Genomic DNA, 21,058 nt, shown 5'->3' on the forward strand with positions numbered 1-21,058 from the left:
AGTAATATTATAGGAATATAATAAATTAATTTTTATTGATAAATCTCACTTCCTAGCCGCTTAATCTACACTTATTTTGATTACATACTGGATATTAAATCGCATGAAAACAAACAAGCAAACTTGCAATGATTTAAGATGGAGCGAGTTCAAATAGGCCCTAACTTTGGTCGGAGTTCTTGATCATCTTGGCTTGCAACTGTGTCACGCCCCGAACCCGGGGGCCCGGGGCGCGAGCAGACGCCGTGCACCTGCAGGGCGGACCCCGCAGGCACGCAAGGCAGATTGATCAGATTCCACATCAATAGCTAAACAAAGATAAATTCCAACTTTCAATTCAAATGTCCATATATACATAAGTCAAAAGAAAGTTCATATCTATTAGCTAATTACATCATGATCACTCTATCCCGTAATCCCCATAATCATATATCATCACCTGCAAAAATGTAAATGGTAGGAGTGAGCTAACAGCTCAGTAGGCGACATCATGCAATAAAGTCATCATATAACATGTCATAATGCATATAAAAGCAGCTAAACACATAAATCCAAAAATCCACACAATAATCTGTAAACCCAATCCGAGACTCAAAATAACTCAACCGCATGACTACGGCCACATCACCCAGTGGCATGGTTACACCGAAGTGCCAATACAACTCTCCGAAGAGCCGCTCCACTGAGCCAACGCACCACTGTGCCGCACCCCCTGGTGCCAAACTCACGCTCCACTGAGCCGCTCCGAAGAGCAAAATGCATCCCTGTGCCGCCACTATTCTATCACCGGTGGTCGCGGTGTCGGAACTAGTTCCTCAGTACAAGTCGACAGGGCCAACGTATCATCCCATTGGCGGGGCCTAGACTATAGTCACGCGGATTTTAAAAATCAATAAATCAACTTTCTGTATTAAAGTCATAATCATACTCCCAACAGTAAAGCACATAACAATTTATGAAATTAAATATTTAATTCTAAATCTAACAATAATGCCAATAATAAATCAATAAATCAACATATGCAAGATACATGTTAAAATTCTACTTTAAAGCAATAAGTCACCTACCTGGGTTCGCTTAAAAATCCCTGTCACAGATATCACGAACCCCTGATTAAACATAAATATTAATTATTTAATTAATTTAGAAACATAATTTAAACTAATTCCAATCCCTTAAATTCCTAAGTTCAAAGATCCAAGAATAAATAGACTAAATCCCAAAAATCAGAATCCTTTAACCCAAAACCAATTGTGGCCCAACACAGATTAGGCCCAACTGAACCAAACCAGATTATAGGTCCAGATCAGATCTCGGGCCCAAACCAACCCAGCCCACAGATCCAATCAGGCCCAACTCAGCCCAAAAACAGTTCCCTAGCCCAACCCAAACCAGGTCTGATCAGACCATAACAAAACCCATTCATGAAATAGGTGGAACCGGTTCACAATATAAACCCAGTTCAAGATCTGGTTCCCAAATAAAGCACGGATTTCAAAGCGAGGAAAAACACCCAGGCCGAATAAAGAAGAAGAAGAAGAAGAGAAGAAGAAAGAAGGAAGAGAAGAAGAAGAAGAAGAAGAAGAAGAAGAGGGAAAGGAAGAAGGGGGGGGGGGGGTGGCTGGTGGCTCCGGTCGGCCCTCGGCGGCCGACCGTGGCCCTCGGCGGCGGCGCTCGGCCCGCCGCTGTCGGCCATCCCACTGTCACAAGCCGAGCGAAGGAAGAAGAAGAGAAGAAGGAGAGGAAGAAAGGGAGGAAAGAGAGGGAGACCGGGGCTGGAAGCCCGGCCCCCGTTCACCCACCTCCGGCCGAACTCGTTTCGGCCGGATTGACCCCGGCCGGCCTCCGTCGGCCGGCTGAAATTCATCAAAAACTTCCCCCGAAACAGGGGAAGTGAAACCGACTGATCCCCCATCATTTCTCTCCCTTAAATCCACAAAAAAATAGATCCATGTTGTCTTGCTCACCTCCGGTCGTCGACGAGTGGTTTCCCCGGCGGCGATGGCGGCTCCGGCGACGACGGGCTCCTGCGATCTTCTCAAAAGAGGGGAAAAGAAGGGGAAGGGATGGGCTCTCAGAGAAAAGAGAAAGGGAGAGAGAGAGAGATAGAGAGGGAGAGGGAAGAGGGGAAGAGGGAAGAGGGGGGGGTGGTGTGCGGAGATCCCGCTGGCCGTTCGGCCGGCGTGGTCATCGTGGGGAGACCACGATGACTCAACTAAAGTCGGCACTCCTTGCCGACTTCAGTTCGTTGGGCCCTAGGATGGGCCCAATTCGGGTCTTCACACTCTAACCAACTAAAAAGAAATTTCGTCCTCGAAATTAAAGAGATCTAGGCCTTTCAGATGCTCAGCCCATTGAGTAATATAAATCCAAGATCTTATTCTTCTCGATCAAAATCAGTGTGATAGATAACTTTAAATCAATTAGCAAAAATTTCATATAAACTCGTAAGATTAGCACTAGATAAATGACTGACTGAAATCTCAGATTGAAATTATCATCTTGATGCATGTTTACTCGAGATCGAATCAGGATCGATTCACAACAGGATTGATTAAAAGTAGTTGTGTTTGGGATAGAACTTGAAATGAAATAGATCTCATACACTTCTCATGGTAGTGTGTTGATCCCTCAAAGAATAATGGCCAACCTTAGAGTCAAATCATTAAATGGCTAGAAATGTAATTCACAAAATGAACATGTACTTATGATCATTAGATAGCAACGGTCTATCTCAAAGATGATTTGCATCAAATCACAAGAGCAGGTCTGAGAAGGCAAAGTATTGATACCATGATTCAATATGCCACGAAGCTTTTAACTTAAACCTATAAGATGGGAGCAAATAATGCATGGTTTATGTAGATACTTAACAAATTAGACCATATTTGGCCAACAATCAACTAACCCGAGTCATGATACGCTCAAATTATTATTATTATTATTATTATTCTCTTAGCATATCCAAAAATAGCAAATTCTATCCAAGAGATAACATAATCATATCATGATTGACCTGAGAATCAACAAAATCTTTCATCATTGAACAACATAGTCTTTCATAATAACATGTTACCAAAATTCAGTCAATATTTTTGACCAGTTTAGATTGACTCAATCCATCATACTTTCGCTGCGTAACTCTGATCAATATTCTCCAAAATTTCTTAATGATCTCAGATCATCAACATTTTTTTTATAATATCCAAGCAAAATTTTATCCTTGCTTTCCAAGTTCACTAGGTCATTATTAACCCTTGAGATAGTTGTCGTATTTGTACCATCATATAATCAAGTAATCATATTCTAGATCCAAATTTGAACTAAGCCAATTCTAGTTTCCCTTGACAATTCCATTATACATGTTGATATTTATTTTAAGCTTCGATAATTAAAAGATTCTAGATTAACCTAATCAGGAGCTTACTTAATCATTCTGAATCTTTTCTTTTAGGCTAAACTTATTTGGGCCTCTCATGAAATCCCACTTGCATTTCTCATATGGTGATACAAAATCCACAATCAACTCATAGCCTTGATTTATAAATATTTAACTTACAAGAATCTAATAATCTGGTTCAAAGATTTACAAGAAATTCCACCAAGATATAAGCTCCATGATTTTACATTGAGATCAACTCCTCAAATAAGTAAAATATTTTTTATTTGCAGTACTGCAAACATTTCGGGATCTTGTAAATCTACTAGACTTAGAGAATCTACTAATAACACAATGATATCCATATCGATCAAAATCCAAAGAACTATACTTTCCAATGATCTTTTTTTTTTTTTTTTTTAACAAGGAAAAACATCAAGAACTTTTCCAAATCAACAAGTCCTATTTTCGACTAACCCAAAAATATTTTAATCCACCAATATTCTCAAGATTTACTAATTGACTTTCCATCAAAATATCAATCTTAATTGTTTCAAGTCTCAAGTAGAGCCAAATAAAAATTCTTAAGTCTCATCCCCAAGTATATTTTCCTTCTATATACGAGTTCCATGCATGATCCACATACAGATTTCAATAAATATTTTCTAGTCCAAGCTTTAAACATCTTTTTATAGATGAATCTTAATTTGCTACCAAAATAATTAACTTCAACTAGAAGCAATATCCACAGTGCCTGATATCAAGTTAAACTTCCAAAATAATTATATTGCACAATAATATCTCATGATTAATATTCCTTCGCTTAATTTAGTCAAAATTTAATTAATCATAACTTGAAATACAAATTGCTCTACCAAAGAAAACTCTCAGAATAGCTCATTCACACTTCGGTTACGACCATAATTAGGTTGCATTCTAATTTTAGCATTTCAAAATCATGATAAATTAACTCAAATTTATCAATAACAAAAGCAAATAAATGCCTTTTAGATCAAATATTAATGATCTTAACCAGTTTCAAAATAAGTCAAACCACCACACTTCCGCTGCACTCTCTGATTTAATTCATTTAATTCTCTAAAGTCACAAAATGATTTCTGACTAAAGTATCATTTTGCATTGAAACTAAGAAACTCCAAATTTCAAATTTTCAAGTAGAACTAGAGCAAAACCTCTAGATCTTTTTGTCCTCAATTTATATAGAGTGTACATACCATAACTAACCCCCGATCCTTTAGTCAAATTTAAGGTCACTATGTGATCTCCACAACCTTTTTAGAATCCAAAATATCTAGGTTTAATTTAAAGGGGTAATTCTTGTATTCTCTTTGCAATTTAATTAGAAAATCTACATTGATTTTCCTTCCAACAGAATTTACCTCAAACTCAATGGGTTAGAACTGTTGAGCCAATATCACTATGAGTAGGAATTAACTCTATCAACTTCCAAATCCTTCTTTACCAAAATCCTTAATGTCTATGATTAATGCTACCCATGATAACTCACATAAGCATCTCAAAATCGAAATTTCTACTCAATTTTGTATTTTACAATGACAAAGATTTCTAGTTAGGTCATAAACCTTGACTTGAGTTTAAGTTAACACATCCAATGGTCTCCAACAATTATAAGAAAAATTTAGTAGCCCAATCCAAATATACAAATTCAAATAATTAGAATACTCCACCAATTTGCATACTATATGGCCTTAAGAATTTAATCCACTAATAGAAATATGCCGATTTACAATATTCAAACATGTCAAATCCAAATATAATCTCCATACAGATTTAACCTCGAAAACATTCTACACTAATACTACAAAAAATCTTTCTTAGCCCACTCCAATGATACGGAAGATGTATGTATAAATCACACTCTGATAATTAGTAGCAAAACCAAAAGTACGATCATATTACAACCCATATCAAGTTTGAACTTCCAAGTCGTTTAAATAATATCTGAACATGGTATAACCGGTATGCCATTGTTAATTTTCCTACACTTATCTTAGGTCAAACCTCTCTTATCATGATCAAGATAATTTATACTTTCCTTCCACACTCATCGAAAACCAGACCCGATGCATACATTTTATCACAATGCCCAGTGATCTTACACCTTAAGCACCAAATATAATTGTCATGTCCCAATTGATCATAACCTTAAGCTATGATATATTTATGTCACAATCCCTAATGATCTTAAACGTCAAACTCTAATGCCATTAAGCCTACAGTCCCTAGTGGTCTTAAGCCGTAGGTTATAATATCATTTATGTTACAATCTCAAGTGACTATAAACCAAGGCTTTGATAGTTTTTCTATCATAATTCCCCACTCACACTTACCTGAACCTAAACCCTAGGATACTTTAACCTTAAGCTCTGATACCAATAAATCTGTCACGCCCCGAACCCGGGGGCCCGGGGCGCGAGCAGACGCCGCGCACCTGCAGGGCGGACCCCGCAGGCACGCAAGGCAGATTGATCAGATTCCACATCAATAGCTAAACAAAGATAAATTCCAACTTTCAATTCAAATGTCCATATATACATAAGTCAAAAGAAAGTTCATATCTACTAGCTAATTACATCATGATCACTCTATCCCGTAATCCCCATAATCATATATCATCACCTGCAAAAATGTAAATGGTAGGAGTGAGCTAACAGCTCAGTAGGCGACATCATGCAATAAAGTCATCATATAACATGTCATAATGCATATAAAAGCAGCTAAACACATAAATCCAAAAATCCACACAATAATCTGTAAACCCAATCCGAGACTCAAAATAACTCAACCGCATGACTACGACCACATCACCCAGTGGCATGGTTACACCGAAGTGCCAATACAACTCTCCGAAGAGCCGCTCCACTGAGCCAACGCACCACTGTGCCGCACCCCCTGGTGCCAAACTCACGCTCCACTGAGCCGCTCCGAAGAGCAAAATGCACCCCTGTGCCGCCACTATTCTATCACCGGTGGTCGCGGTGTCGGAACTAGTTCCTCAGTACAAGTCGACAGGGCCAACGTATCATCCCATTGGCGGGGCCTAGACTATAGTCACGCGGATTTTAAAAATCAATAAATCAACTTTCTATATCAAAGTCATAATCATACTCCCAACAGTAAAGCACATAACAATTTATGAAATTAAATATTTAATTCTAAATCTAACAATAATGCCAATAATAAATTAATAAATCAACATATGCAAGATACATGTTAAAATTCTACTTTAAAGCAATAAGTCACCTACCTGGGTTCGCTTAAAAATCCCTGTCACAGATATCACGAACCCCTGATTAAACATAAATATTAATTATTTAATTAATTTAGAAACATAATTTAAACTAATTCCAATCCCTTAAATTCCTAAGTTCAAAGATCCAAGAATAAATAGACTAAATCCCAAAAATCAGAATCCTTTAACCCAAAACCAATTGTGGCCCAACACAGATTAGGCCCAACTGAACCAAACCAGATTATAGGTCCAGATCAGATCTCGGGCCCAAACCAACCCAGCCCACAGATCCAATCAGGCCCAACTCAGCCCAAAAACAGTTCCCTAGCCCAACCCAAACCAGGTCTGATCAGACCATAACAAAACCCATTCATGAAATAGGTGGAACCGGTTCACAATATAAACCCAGTTCAAGATCTGGTTCCCAAATAAAGCATAGATTTCAAAGCGAGGAAAAACACCCAGGCCGAATAAAGAAGAAGAAGAAGAAGAAGAAGAAGAGAAGAAGAAAGAAGGAAGAGAAGAAGAAGAAGAAGAAGAAGAAGAAGAAGAAGAGGGAAAGGAAAAAGGGGGGGTGGCTGGTGGCTCCGGTCGGCCCTTGGCGGCGGCGCTCGGCCCGCCGCTGTCGGCCATCCCACTGTCACAAGCCGAGCGGAGGAAGAAGAAGAGAAGAAGGAGAGGAAGAAAGGGAGGAAAGAGAGGGAGACCGGGGCTGGAAGCCCGGCCCCCGTTCACCCACCTCCGGCCGAACTCGTTTCGGCCGGATTGACCCCGGCCGGCCTCCGTCGGCCGGCCGAAATTCATCAAAAACTTCCTCCGAAACAGGGAAAGTGAAACCGACTGATCCCCCATCATTTCTCTCCCTTAAATCCACAAAAAAAATAGATCCATGTTGTCTTGCTCACCTCCGGTCGTCGACGAGTGGTTTCCCCGGCGGCGATGGCGGCTCCGGCGACGACGGGCTCCGGCGATCTTCTCAAAAGAGGGGAAAAGAAGGAGAAGGGATGGGCTCTCAGAGAAAAGAGAAAGGGAGAGAGAGAGAGATAGAGAGGGAGAGGGAAGAGGGGAAGAGGGAAGAGGGAAGAGGGGGAGGGGTGGTGTGCGGAGATCCCGCTGGCCGTTCGGCCGGCGTGGTCATCGTGGGGAGACCACGATGACTCAACTGAAGTCGGCACTCCTTGCCGACTTTAGTTCGTTGGGCCCTAGGATGGGCCCAATTCGGGTCTTCACAAACTGAGCCCACCCAGTAGTCTCTCCTCTCCCCATCATGCGCTTCTGCACCCTATCATTCTCCACCATTTTGAGATCCCTAACCCCATCCGAAACTCTCCTCCCCTTCCTCTCTGCTGCGCCGCGACCCTCGCCCAAGGCCGCTACCAAGGACTCCCTTCGGTAGGCCCTCGCCGAGAAGTAGACTGCCGTCGACGCCCAGTCTGAGGTCCTCAAGGCCCGCCTTGACGTCTCCAAGGAGAAGATTGACGTTGCCGTCGAGGTCCTCAAGGCCCTCAAGTTGGAGCACTGCGCCACCGCGAAGCAACTCCAGTCTGCCGTCAGCGGCAACGGTGACGGCAGCAGCAAGGAAGCGGTTCGGCAGACCATCGTGAACATGCTCGAGAGGAGGCTCTTTTGCATCCCCTCCTTCAAGTGTCACTGGCCTCTACAACTACGGGCCTCCTGGGGCTGGGTGCAACGTCCTTCCCTTTTGGCGCCAGGTAACGCCGTCAAAATCTTAGCCGTTGAGAAGCAGAGCTTTTAAAATTGTACTTTGGAGAATGAAACTCTAGCAAGTCGATCCGATCCAGTTCTACTAAGATTCTCGAGTGGAGCGATTATGTAAGAAATAGATATATTTCAAGACATCTTGTTCCTCCATGTATTCGTTGCGGCTACGTTAAACTAATTTTTTGGGATTTTACAAGTTCCCCCCATCGTGTGTCTAAAATACTTATAAGTGATACTTAACTTTTAAACAAATTTCGATAACTAATACCTAATAATTAGATTTTTTTTTCTTATATTTAATATTGCATCAGTCGCAACGATATTTAAACTCTTACATTCAGCGATAATGGTGATCATTGTTTGGGAATTTATCTTTACATTTGATTCTTCTTGCTAGTATATACTGCTCGCTGCATCTTTTTTCTCGTAGTTTGAATGAGTTGTTCGTTTTATGCTGTTTAATTTTGAAAAGAGCATATCATTTCTCATGGATCGAATGCTTAATTATATGTTTGAACACTATTTTATTTTGAAGGCAAAACATAACTGCTAGTCCACAAAATGCTACAATAATATGTTTGATCTGTTTCTGTAGCACTTGTGTGTTGTCCCTGTGTCACGCCTGAGATAGTCTTGAAGGCATCGGTCATGTGGATAAATTCACTGACCTGATGGTGAAGGATGAGAAGACTGGGGCGTGCTACCGTGCCGATCACTTACTCAAAGACTATTGCAAGGGGAAGCTCGAGAAGGACCTCACATTATCGCCTGATAAGGCTGCAGAGTTCAAGCATGTCATCTCGATGTTGGACGATATTTTCTGCTAAAGAGTTAGGGGCGAAGCTGAAGGAGTATGATATCAGATCGCCTGATACCAGGAAAAAGAATCAAATGTAAAGATAAATTCCCAAACAATGATCACCATTGTTGCTGAATGTAAGGGTTTAAATATCGTTGCAAGCTTCCACTGATGCAATATTAAATATAAAGAAAAAAAATCTAATTATCAAGTACTAGTTATAGAAATTTGTTTAAAAGTTAAGTATCACCTACAAGCATTTTAGACACACGATCGGGGGAACTTTTTTTTCCGTCCTGAAATTTATCTATTTCTTACAGAATCGCTCCACTAAAAAATCTCACTAGAACTGGATCGGATCGACTAGCTGGAGCTTCATCCTCCAAAGTACAATTGTGTAAAAGCTCTGCTACTCAAAGGGCTAAGGTTTTGACGGTGTTACCTGGCGCTAAAAGGCAAGGATATTGGACTTGACGGCGCCCCAGGGGGCCCGTAGTCGTAGACGCCTCCTTGCTGCTGCCGTCGCCCTTGCTGCTGACGGCGGACTGGAGTCGCTTCGCGGCGGCGCCGTGCTCGATCTTGAGGGCCTTGAGGACCTCGACGACGGCATCAATCTCGTCCTTGCTTGACAGATTTTCTTTCCTCGGCACTCGGCAAGGGGTCAATAGTTGGGGAAGTACAAGCATCTGTAGAGAGGAATGTTCGCGACAAAGAATGATTTTCGAATCAAAAGGGTGTGTTTCACGGCCCGGACGACCTCGGACTGGGCGTCGACGGCGGTCTGCTTCTCGGCGAGGGCCCGCCGGAGGGAGTCCTCGGTGGCGGCCGTCGGCTAGGGGCTCGGCGCGGCGGAGAGGGCGGAGAGGAGGCGGCGGAGGAGGATGAGGGGAGGAGGGTTTTGGATGGGGTTAGGGATCTGGAAATGGTGGAGAACGATAGGGTGCGGAAGCTCATAAAGGGAGTGAAGAGACTTTTTTACCCCAACATTAGATCTTTTTTATGGTTTTCGAGTGGACCGTTGGACTCTTGGGGGGGCATTCAGGCTCAGTGGGCTCGGTTGCAAGCCAAGATGACCAAGAACTGCGACCCAAGTTGGCGTCTATTTTTTATACGTAATTGAACTCGCTCCATCTTAAATCATTGCAACTGACTCAGTTTGCTTCTTGTTTGTTTTCATTATCAAAATAAACATAGGTTGAGCTGCAAGGAAGTGAGATTTTTCAATAAGAATTACTTTATTATATCACTATAATATTACTAATGATGTATAATTACTTTATATTATATTTTATAATTTGTATTGATGATAATATAATGTTACTTGTATAATAATTTTGTAATATAAAATAATATTATTGTTTTCCTTATCAACACAATTACACCATATTATAAGGCATATAATGTTTTAAACATATATTCAATGTCAAAGTGTTTGTAAACTGATATATGATATTTGTATTATTGTTAGATTTATTATCATCTTGTCATATATTCATGATATATAGCAAAAATAAAATTATCTTAATGTTTTTTCTTAAATATTAATATTTTGTTATAAATAATCAGATCACAAATAACTTGTATCCATCCACCAATGTGTAAAAACATATTGTAAATCTAAATCGATGAATAACCAAAAGTCATGAATATAATAACTTAGATTCAATAGAATTCAGAATCAATTTACATTACAAGAATGATGCTAAAGCCATAGTTAACATAGCACAATGCACATGATAATTTATACACAACACCAAACATCTTAATCATTGTCTAAGTCTAAAATTAAAGTGCGACGACCATAAATTGGTAGCCTCACGTCCAACACTTGAGGATAAAATCATTTGTAATTTGGCCTCATATCATATAATTGTTGTTTACATCCAAACCAACTAATTGTGTAAATTATGATGCATCGATCAAGTATTGAAGTTTTTTATACCTGATACATAGGGGAAGAACAAATTGGCAATTAATCACTTATACAGTAGATTATGGTTGGTAGTGATGTAGAAAATATTGGACATCTCAATCTCGGATTAAACCTACCTTCTTTACTTCGGTATAAACTAAGGTGATAAACTTCGGAAAAATCAACGGAGCCATACTACATATGCTAATAAAGACCAGCAGTTATGGCAATACTGCTGTCAACGTACGATCAGCATGAACCACGCCGTATGCTGCTCATACGAAACGTTTCCTGCATTGTAAATGTGCAGCTGGCCATTATCTGGGCAGTCCAAAAGCCATCAACTAAGCTGATCAAAAGAACTCTACTCTGCAAAGAATTCTCCCTTTCATACTGTTGTCTCTTTATTCTGATTTAAGCGTCAGAGGGTCTCTGCCGAAAATTTTCTGGCAAACGGACTTCTTATAGGTAATCCTTAGAGGAGATTACTACTTACACACCTCAGGTATTTTATTAAATTTAGTTCTCTCCAACCTCAGAGTTAGCCGATCGACTTGCTGGAGCTTCGTTCTCCAAAGTACAATTTTGTAAAAGCGCTGCTCCTCAACAACTAAGGTTTTGATGGCGTTACTTGGCGCCAAAAGGTAAGGACATTGGACTTGATGGCACACCCAGGGAGGCCGTAGTCGTAGAGGCCGGCGACGCCGCGGCATATCTTGAAGGAGGGAATGTAGAAGGCAACTGAGTTTTGATCACAAACCAACCTAGTTCTTGATTTAAGCTTCCTACCAAAAGTTCTTGGCGTAAACAATCATTATCAAATTTTACTGAATTAGCTGAGGATTGGTTGAAAATTTAATGCATTTTTTATCTTGTTTCTTGTGATATAACTGTCAGTTTAAAGAACTGAATGAATGATTGCACTGTTTCCTCATTTTCTAAAATAGACATGTTCCCTCTGTAATGTTGGAAAAGTGAATCAGTTTTTTTTGTGGCAAGGCTTCGCTTTATTATTCACCAGATCTTGTTTCTCCCATATTGATTTTTGATATTGTAACAACCCAGGACCTCACCCAAAATAGCTAGCCGGAAGGTATTATTTGAGTTCCTTGATCCTGTATAAGTACCCAAGATCTACCCAGCAAATAACCGATATGGGACTAAACACACGCCCGCACGAGTCCTCACATACTCCCCCTGTTCAAGCCCTGACGTCCTCGTCAGGCTAAGGGTTCAAATCCATTCAAATCTAATCACAAGCACCACGATCAGTCCGTGGTCAGCCCCAATGGATCCGTGTTGCAGTGTCCCCTAGTCCACATAGGTTATGGGCCGGGTCCGCTTTGATACCATTTATAACAACCCAGGACCTCACCCAAAATAGCTAGCCGGAAGTTATTATTTGGGTTTCTTGATCCTGTATAAGTACCTAAGATCTACCCAGCAAATAACCGATATGGGACTAAACATACGCCCGCATGAGTCCTCACATAAAAAAAGGAGATCTGTGAGAAACTTGGGTTGTTCACCATCGGGCTTGCTGGAGGCGAGGTGAGCACCTTCTCCTCCTTCTCCTTTGTCTTTGGACCATTATTTCTTTGGAACTACAGCCAGTAAGCTGCTGGATTGATGGAGAAACCGAACCTCTATTCGGTCTTTTCCCCCCTTACGTTCGGCCGACGTCGCCGGGAGTGGCGCATGGCCGAGTGCAATGCCACCAGTCAACAATCAATCAGGTATTGCTGGCTGGGTCAAAAACCCGTCATCGGGCGTGCACCACGTTGGGGCCGTCGACCGCTGGGGTCGTCGGCCACGGGCGGCTACTGCCGCTGGGCATGCCCATGGGGAGTAAAAAGAATGAGAGAGAGAGAGAGGGGGAGAGCCACTCGGTTCTCTCCTCTTTTTCCCTTCACTCTTCTCTCTCTAGTTTCTCTCTCTAGTTGGGGTTCTCTCTCTAAGCTTGGATATGGGGAGATCATTATTTTGAGGGTTCTAGATTGTCATATATTTTGGATAATTTTTAATGATGACTTGATTCTATAGGGGAACAAATAGTTGGACGAGAGGATGCTGAGCGGGGTTCTGCACATCCTGATTCATAGATCGTCGTAAGGGCGGGTGATTAGTCTGTTTGAGTTTTTCAACAATGTGTAAGAATCCTTGTACGCCAATCTTGCATGATATAAATAATTTTTGCACCTATTTATGTATGATGTTTTATGATCCAGATAAGGAAGAAGCAAACTAGTTTTATATTAAATTGTGTTTTGATCGTATTCGCTTGTGGTTGGTATCATGCATGCGCATAACCTACACCTGCATAATTGGACTAATGGATGTGGTGCTCTAGACTAACCATGTGATATTGGTTGCTCCGTCACGGGCTGAAAACGTGACTGTGGTTAGTCTAAAGCCGGAAATAAAAGAAAAAAAAAGAATTGATGTGTGGATGTGAATTGGATTGAATAAATATGGACTTTGGGTTATCCCGTTATTATGGCAGGCCCCGTCACAGGCTGAAAATGTGGTACTTTGGCAGGCTCATCACAGGTTAGAAATGTGGAACTATAATGTGCAGGCCCTGCCACAGGCTGAAAATATGATACTTTGGCATGCCCCCTCACAGGCTAGAAATGTGGAACTATAATGTGCAGGCCTCGCCATAGGCTGAAAATGTGATACTTTGGTAGGCCCCATCACAGGCTAGAAATGTGGAACTATAATGTGCAGGCCCCGCCACAGGCTGAAAATGTGATAATTTGGTAGCCCCACCACAGGCTGAGAAATGTGACCAAGATTTGGCCCAAAGTCAGAAAGATAATTGATCCGGATCAAGTTGAAGAAAAAGTATTAAAAACGGTAATGAAGATTTATGAGCTATCATATATTATATCATTCTTGTGTGGCTAGACTTTCATTGATGTTTGACGTACATACTTATATTGATTATTTGAGTCTTTTGATAGCCGGTTTATGATTTCATGAAATGTGTATCGATTTGTCATAGTTTTCAAATTCATATTATTATTGTGTTGGTATGGATGTGTAGGGGTTCTTACTGGGCTGTAAAGCTCACCCTCCTTCTTCTTTCTCTTTCCAGAGTTGCAGGATGCATAGACATGGATGGGTTGGGCGCGGAGCGCGAGTATCAGAGTTCTTAGTTAGTTAGTTAGTTTATCTTTCCTTGATGCCGATGAGCATTTGAAGATCTTGTAATTGAACCAATTTGATTATCTGGACATGTTGGATTTATCTATTTGAATTAAGTGATTAACTGTGGAATTATCCGATTTTTGTTCATCTTAGGCCTTGCATGATTTTTAGGGCACTGATCTAGGGTACTTATACAGGATCAAGAAACCCAAATAATAACTTCCGGCTAGCCATTTTGGGTGAGGTCCTGGGTTGTTACAAATGGTATCAGAGCGATCCCGGCGCATAATCTATGTGGACTAGGGGACACTGCAGCACGGATCTATTGGAGCTAACCATGAGCCGATCGTGGTGTTTGTGATTAGATTTGAATCCTTAGCCTGACGAGGACGTCAGGACTTGAACGGGAGGAGTATGTGAGGACCCGTGCGGGCGTGTGTTTAGTCCCACATCGGTTATTCGCTGGGTAGATCTTGGGTATTTATACAGGATCAAGGAACCCAAATAGTAACTTCCGGCTAGCCATTTTGGGTGAGGTCCTGGGTTGTTACAGATATTTTGTCGGAGTATGAGTTGATTTTGTGCTTTTTTCGGTTGAAGGAATATAAATGCAATAATTTGGGCGAATAGTTAAATATATTTGATGCTGTTCCCTTAATTCAAAAGTTATGCTTGTAGAAACCATGAGCGTACTCTCTTATATTTCTTTTTTGTGTTACAGACTTACAGGTCTCTGTTTTATGTTCAACTGTCGGTCTGACATAACTTATTTTCTATGCCGAGTAGATTTCACCTCGCCAAGGTCTTTTAAGGTCCCGTGAGTTCACACTAGCTGAGATTGAGCACTTTGTGGATCCTGAGGACAAATCCCACCCAAAGTTTGTTGATGTTGCCAACCTGGAGTTTTTGATGTTCCCTAGGGAGGAGCAACTATCTGGGAAATCAGCCAAGTCAATGATCCTTGGTGAAGCTGTTTCAGAGGTTGGTTTCTTTGGCTTCCTTATTATCACCCTGGTGCTGATCGTTTCTTCCTTTACCTTTATTTTATTTTGACACCCCTATTCTTCATTTGGTTTAGTTTCTTTTAAACATTGTTTTAATTTCTTTGTATAGGGAACAATCAATAATGAGACACTTGGTTACTTCAGAGGACGGGTGTATCTTTTCTTGACTAGTCTGGGAATTGACAAAGATAGATTGCGCTTCAGGCAGCATCTGCCAAATGAGATGGCTCACTATGCTGCAGACTGTTGGGATGCGGAAATAGAATGCTCCTATGGCTGGATTGAATGTGTTGGGATTGCTGATAGATCTGCTTATGATTTACGAGCTCATTCGGTACGTAATCAAGACCTGTTTGCACTTAAGAGTGCCGTGATGAGTTCTGATTGTGACGAATTATAATCTTATGCACCTCTTACAAAACTATTCTTGTTCTAAACAAGTGAGAGGACTAGTTAGCAATGCATTGGGTCTGGTTGAATTGTGATTGGATTGAATTTGGATCGTCATCAAAACTCTTAACCCATACAACCCACAACATTTGAAAAGTATAAACCCATACCAACTCATTTATTATGGGACCTGTACCTGACCTGCTATTAGACTTCACTTGTTAGTTATATATCTTATAATTGAAATGAGATAGGTCAAGAAGAGGTGTCTAGGGTGTGGCATTGAGAGTGAGGAGAGGAAATTAAACTGTTGAAGAAAATATGATAAATCTTGAGGAGAGGTGTCTACTCCACTTTCTCTTCAGTAGTTTTTATTTTTTCTCTTAACTATGAACATCCACAACTGTGTTTCAAGGGCTTGCTCAACCTCTGTTAACCTGTTGGATCTGGGGCTGGAAACCAAACCTGTTTATTTTGGGCAAGTTGGGTCAGGTGTTGGGTTGGTCTTCATCAGAAACTGCCACACCTATGAAGAGTAAATGGAAAACAATGTTGAATAAGAAACTAGACCTTCTGTTATCCAATATATGATAGTGCCCTTTTTATGTAAATGGCCTTCAGATTTGCTTCTTTAGAACATCACAAGCTCATGGCTTTGTGCCTCTTTTCAAAAGTTGATTGTTATTTTCATGTCTTGGACAACCTTATCTTAGAGACGCATCTTAGCTATTGTTTACTTTTAGTTGCATAGAAAGACAATCCTCTTATGCTTATGCCTGCCATTCTTTTGCCAGAGCTTTCGCTAAAGCTCTTCTTGTCGACTATTTATTCAAGTTTTTATCTATCGGCTGATTAAAGGTTCGTAGATTGATGCTGAAGTATGATGATTTTATTATGCTGTTCAACAGGAGAAAAGTGGTGTCCCTCTGGTTGCTCATGAGAAGTTCTCAGAGAGGTGGAGGTAGGATTTTCTTTCCCACTTTTTTTATGTCTATATCCACATGTCGAATGGCAAATCACTGACCTCCATACTTGGTTGCAGAAGTTATGTTGCCCTTTTTCTATTTATTGTCCAGAAGATACTGACTTTCCTATTTTCTACTTGCTTATTGTTTGATTTTTTAAATAAATTTCAGAAGCTGGTTATTACCCCATCAAAAAGAGAACTAGGTCTTGCATTTGAGGGTAACCAAAGAATGGTGGTTGAAGCATTGGAGGTAACCTTTGCACAGATTCCATGCTGCTAATTACTTGCCTTTTCATTTATAGCTTCTAACAAGCTCTTTGGATAGGCCATGAGTGAAAAAGAAGCACTGGAAATGAAAGAAGCGTTGGATGATAAAGGAGAGGTGGACTTCCAAGTCTGTACACTTGGAAAATCTGTACGTTTAAAAAAAAAGCATGGTATCCATCAGTATGGAAAGAAAGAAGGAACATCAAAGGGTTTTTACCCCCTCTGTTAGCGAACCATATTTTGGAATTGGACGAATAATCTACTGTCTCTTTGAGCATTCTTTCTATATAAGACAAAGAAAATAAGAGGATGAACAGTTGAATGTGTTCCGCTTTCCTCCTCTAGTGGCTCCTATTAAGTGCACCGTTTTCCCATTAATCAAATCTCAGCAGTTTGATGAAGGGGCCAAACTCATATCTAAATCACTAACGGCGGCTCGGGTGTCACATAAATTAGATGTTACAGGTATGCCTGTAAAATATCAGCATTTGATAATTAACTGAACTCCGGTTTTAGTCAGAATTCTGAAATGCCATTATTTTATAGGTTGTGGCGGGTAATGTTACTTCTCTTCCCATGGATTCTAAAATGGTCTTTTTTTTTGCCTATTAATTCTACAGTTAGGTTTCTCAAATGTTTTATTATCAACTTACTTTTAGACAGCTAGAACTTGGTTTGTGGATCGACAATTTAGTAGATGATTGCATGACATTTAAATATACTGATTGTTGTGATTGTGCTGATGGATTAATGGTTCATATGATTCAGCATCAGACTGCGCTGCTTATAAATTACGATTTTGTTGGTGTTTTCTACAGGCACGTCTATAGGGAAACGTTATGCCAGGACGGATGAGCTTAGTGTACCCTTCGCCATAACTGTCGATTCGACTACTAGTGTGACCATTCGTGAGAGGGACAGCAAGGAACAGATCCGTGTAAGCATTGAGGAGGTGGCCTCGGTTATGAAAGAAGTCACGGATGGGCAACGCACATGGTTTGATATGCTGTGGAAATACCCAACCCACGTTACTACACATGCTGATGAGTTGTGAAGAGGCTTCTGATGGATGAAGTGATGAAAGCAATCTCTTATCTTGCTGAATTTTGAAACTACTGGAACTTTATACTCTTAAGTTCGTTGTTGTATCCTTCGCGTGAAAGAAGGATTCACATTTCTTTGGATTGCATATTTTAGACAATCAATTAACTCTATTATGCATAACTGCAGTTTTAGACAATCAATTTCAAGCACCATGCCGGAATTTTATGCTCACAAATCAATCTAATTTATCGATATTCTGCCATGTTTGTCTTTTGAGTAATTTAATATAAACTATAATTTCATATGCATATAATTTTGAAATAAAAAGAAAAATACATCATTATAAGTTTATTTCTTGGGTGTGTTCTCATTGCGCCCAAAATGATACACACGTGATGAATTACCCATTGATGCTAATTTTGTGGTCTTTGCTATGCGAATAGCAACAACAAGTGCTGAATTAATTCTTGGCTGGGATGCCATACTGGCCGGGATATGATTCTGGAAACATTTTAGGCAGAAGTTGTGACCACAGGGCGTCTGCAGGAGCAATAAAAGGAAATCAACAGGAGATCAAAATTCGAATGTACAACAATTATAGGAAAAAATTCAAAAATTCAAAGATCAATATCTAAAATTGTACAGAGAAAATGGAGAGATCCAGAACTGTCAAATTGTTCACAAACTAAACTACAATCAATATCTACCAAATATAATATGGTTACAAATGTAAACAAGTGATATTTATTTATCGTCATATTTGTATCAGATCTATATCCTACCTTTTCGTATCTCATATCCATGTCCTTGTTTCATAGCTAGCCAACTAACACTGATTTTTATACAGGCCCCACTCTTGCTCAGAGTCAACTTAACTAGGAATTCAACACAGTTCTTAGATGATTTACAACGTACACATTAGCAGCCTACCATAACATCTACTAAAATGATCCATGCCTTGACAGGAAAATGTAGGGTTTGGAAATGAACCAACTTGTTCAAAAAAAGCTTGGTCATTTTCAGTTAAATAACAGACAAAGCTTGAATGTGTATGATTTAGCATGGCTCAGCCATAGTTCAAGTGTGAATACTTCTTTGATATAGCAAGCAAATCCCAAACAATAAAAATCTCCATATAGGAAAAACATTTGGAAATAATGGTAATGATGTGATTCTCAAATTAGTTTAAAGTTATTTTCAGAAAATCCTGATAGTGTTCAAGAATGTCTGTTTTAAGCTATAGCTCATGCCGCTCATCCAATCATGTCTTCAGTGATTTCGTAGTTATTTCTTAGTATGGTAAATTTTTAAGTTGGTTCCATTTTAATGGCCGTTTGTGCAATACCCCACACAATATACAATTATTAAGGTTGTTTCTGAAGGAACTTCATTATTAGGTATGTATATGACTTCGCTAGGATAGATATATGTTAACCTAAACCAGAAGCATCAAAACTCATTGAAAACTCTAGTTCAATCTACACCAGAAATGATAGTTTTACCCTCATCAAAACCCATTCACAAATCTAATTCACTCTAAGCCAACCTCTGATAAAAATAAAAAGTTTTCTCAATCTGGTCCCATGACAAATGAAAACATGATACCCCAAGGATTAATGAGAAGTGGGCTTTCTTTGACTGAGCACTCTTAAATAGATTGCTAATGCGCAGCCACCAATCTTTCATATCTTTTCACGAACAGAAACCCCAAATTCTTGATTCCTCATCAGTGATGGGAATCGTTTTTTACTTCAAAGAGGATTATATTGAAGTTTGAAGATACTTCTAAGATAACAATTTTCTCTATCAAAATCTAAGTTCCAATATCCACTACTTCAATAAACCTATTTGAGATTCAAATTTGGAACAATAGACGGGCTTTGGACGTGATAATGGTTGGTGAAGTCATTCCTCCATACACATTGGAAAGAAGTAACAAAATTTTCATACATTAGAGAAAGCACAATTTTTGCCGGACAAAGAATAAGAAGAAAAGCACTCCCTGGACTCTCTGACACCTTCTAAGCCTCACATAATTTGATTTTCTCTAACATTCCATATTTCCAAAACGGATCCCATATTCAATAAAAGGCAAAATGGAAATATCACTAAAAGGAAGGGCACACACATAAATTAGGGTACAATATATCCAAGTTCTGGATTAAATCAGATGCACGCACGCAGAAATTAGGTATAACATCTAAAATATTTCAAGTTCCTCCCATTGACATGATCTGTTGCAAATATGCATTTTAAAAAAAGTAATGGCTTACAACCCAAAATCAAATATTATACTCAGTATATTGCCACTCAAAACCCAAAATCTAATATTATACGCAGTATAATGCTGTTCTTGCATGAAATATTGGCTTTATTTATGCAAAAATCTCCTTGACCACATCATGATATCCTTCCACATGTGCAAGTCAAGGAGAAGATATTGTGTCAATCCATCTCCAAAAGCCTTATCTTCTGTTAGGCTTCATTACTCAAAGTAGGATAAGGTGTCGAGGTCCATTCAGGTGCTGGAGAAGGAAACCAATAATCTCAAATATTTAGAGTAACGAGGAGTAAGTGCAGCAGTGAGATGCCAAAAAGGCTCTGAAGTGCACCGAGAACACTAGGCAGAAATTTCTAGTTACTATGCTTCGACAATAAAGACTGGCTTGGCTTTTCACTCAAATCACGACAACTGAGAAGGTTGTTGAATAATATGGTGTAATCAACAAGTTGTGGACATTTGCTAAGCAATAGACATGAAAAATAATTTGGGCTTGATTGAGAAAGGTAGGAGAGAAGGCAATCCTATATCGAGTTACAAAATTTGAATAGCCCGGTTGTTTTGTGTCAACAGTCAGGTCTTGGTAAAATTTCTGGAAACAGAAGCAAGAGAAGACCATGTAGGTGTGCATAAATGTCATTCTAAACTATCCTAATTACTAGCTCCGGATGCTACCCAATTTTCAATAAAATATTCAATGAAATGCATATGTTAAAATTAGGAAGTTTAATAAAAAATACCAAAAAAGGAAGATGATATTAAAGTTCTTCTTGCTAAATGCAAGTCCAGGCAAAATTATTTGTTCTCATGCGATTGAATGCCAGTTATGGATAATGCAAGCAATTGCTACATTGACAACAAGGGAA

The 21,058-nt window shown here is 39.7% G+C and overlaps 1 long non-coding RNA gene and 1 pseudogene across 2 annotated transcripts; one reads left to right on the forward strand and one right to left on the reverse strand.

The window, feature by feature from the left end:
• Positions 1–106: 106 nt before the first annotated feature.
• LOC149751600 (uncharacterized) lies at positions 107–7,546 on the reverse strand. Its single transcript, XR_016397792.1, has 2 exons — positions 6,669–7,546; positions 107–6,040 (listed from the first exon to the last, which is right to left on the reverse strand). It is a non-coding gene; the product is annotated as an uncharacterized LOC149751600 (long non-coding RNA).
• A 713-nt stretch (positions 7,547–8,259) lies between these two features.
• Positions 8,260–18,146, forward strand: LOC120111267 (glycine--tRNA ligase, mitochondrial 1-like; annotated as a pseudogene). The gene is made up of 9 exons (XR_016397835.1): positions 8,260–8,365; positions 8,971–9,197; positions 14,961–14,968; positions 15,026–15,220; positions 15,353–15,577; positions 16,542–16,590; positions 16,759–16,850; positions 16,926–17,332; positions 17,686–18,146. The product of XR_016397835.1 is annotated as a glycine--tRNA ligase, mitochondrial 1-like (transcript).
• Positions 18,147–21,058: the final 2,912 nt, after the last annotated feature.

Source organism: Phoenix dactylifera, chromosome 11, assembly GCF_051530095.1.
Source record: "Phoenix dactylifera cultivar Ajwa chromosome 11, Ajwa_hap1_PhDact_Kaust_v1.1, whole genome shotgun sequence".
Taxonomy (NCBI): Eukaryota; Viridiplantae; Streptophyta; class Magnoliopsida; order Arecales; family Arecaceae; genus Phoenix; species Phoenix dactylifera.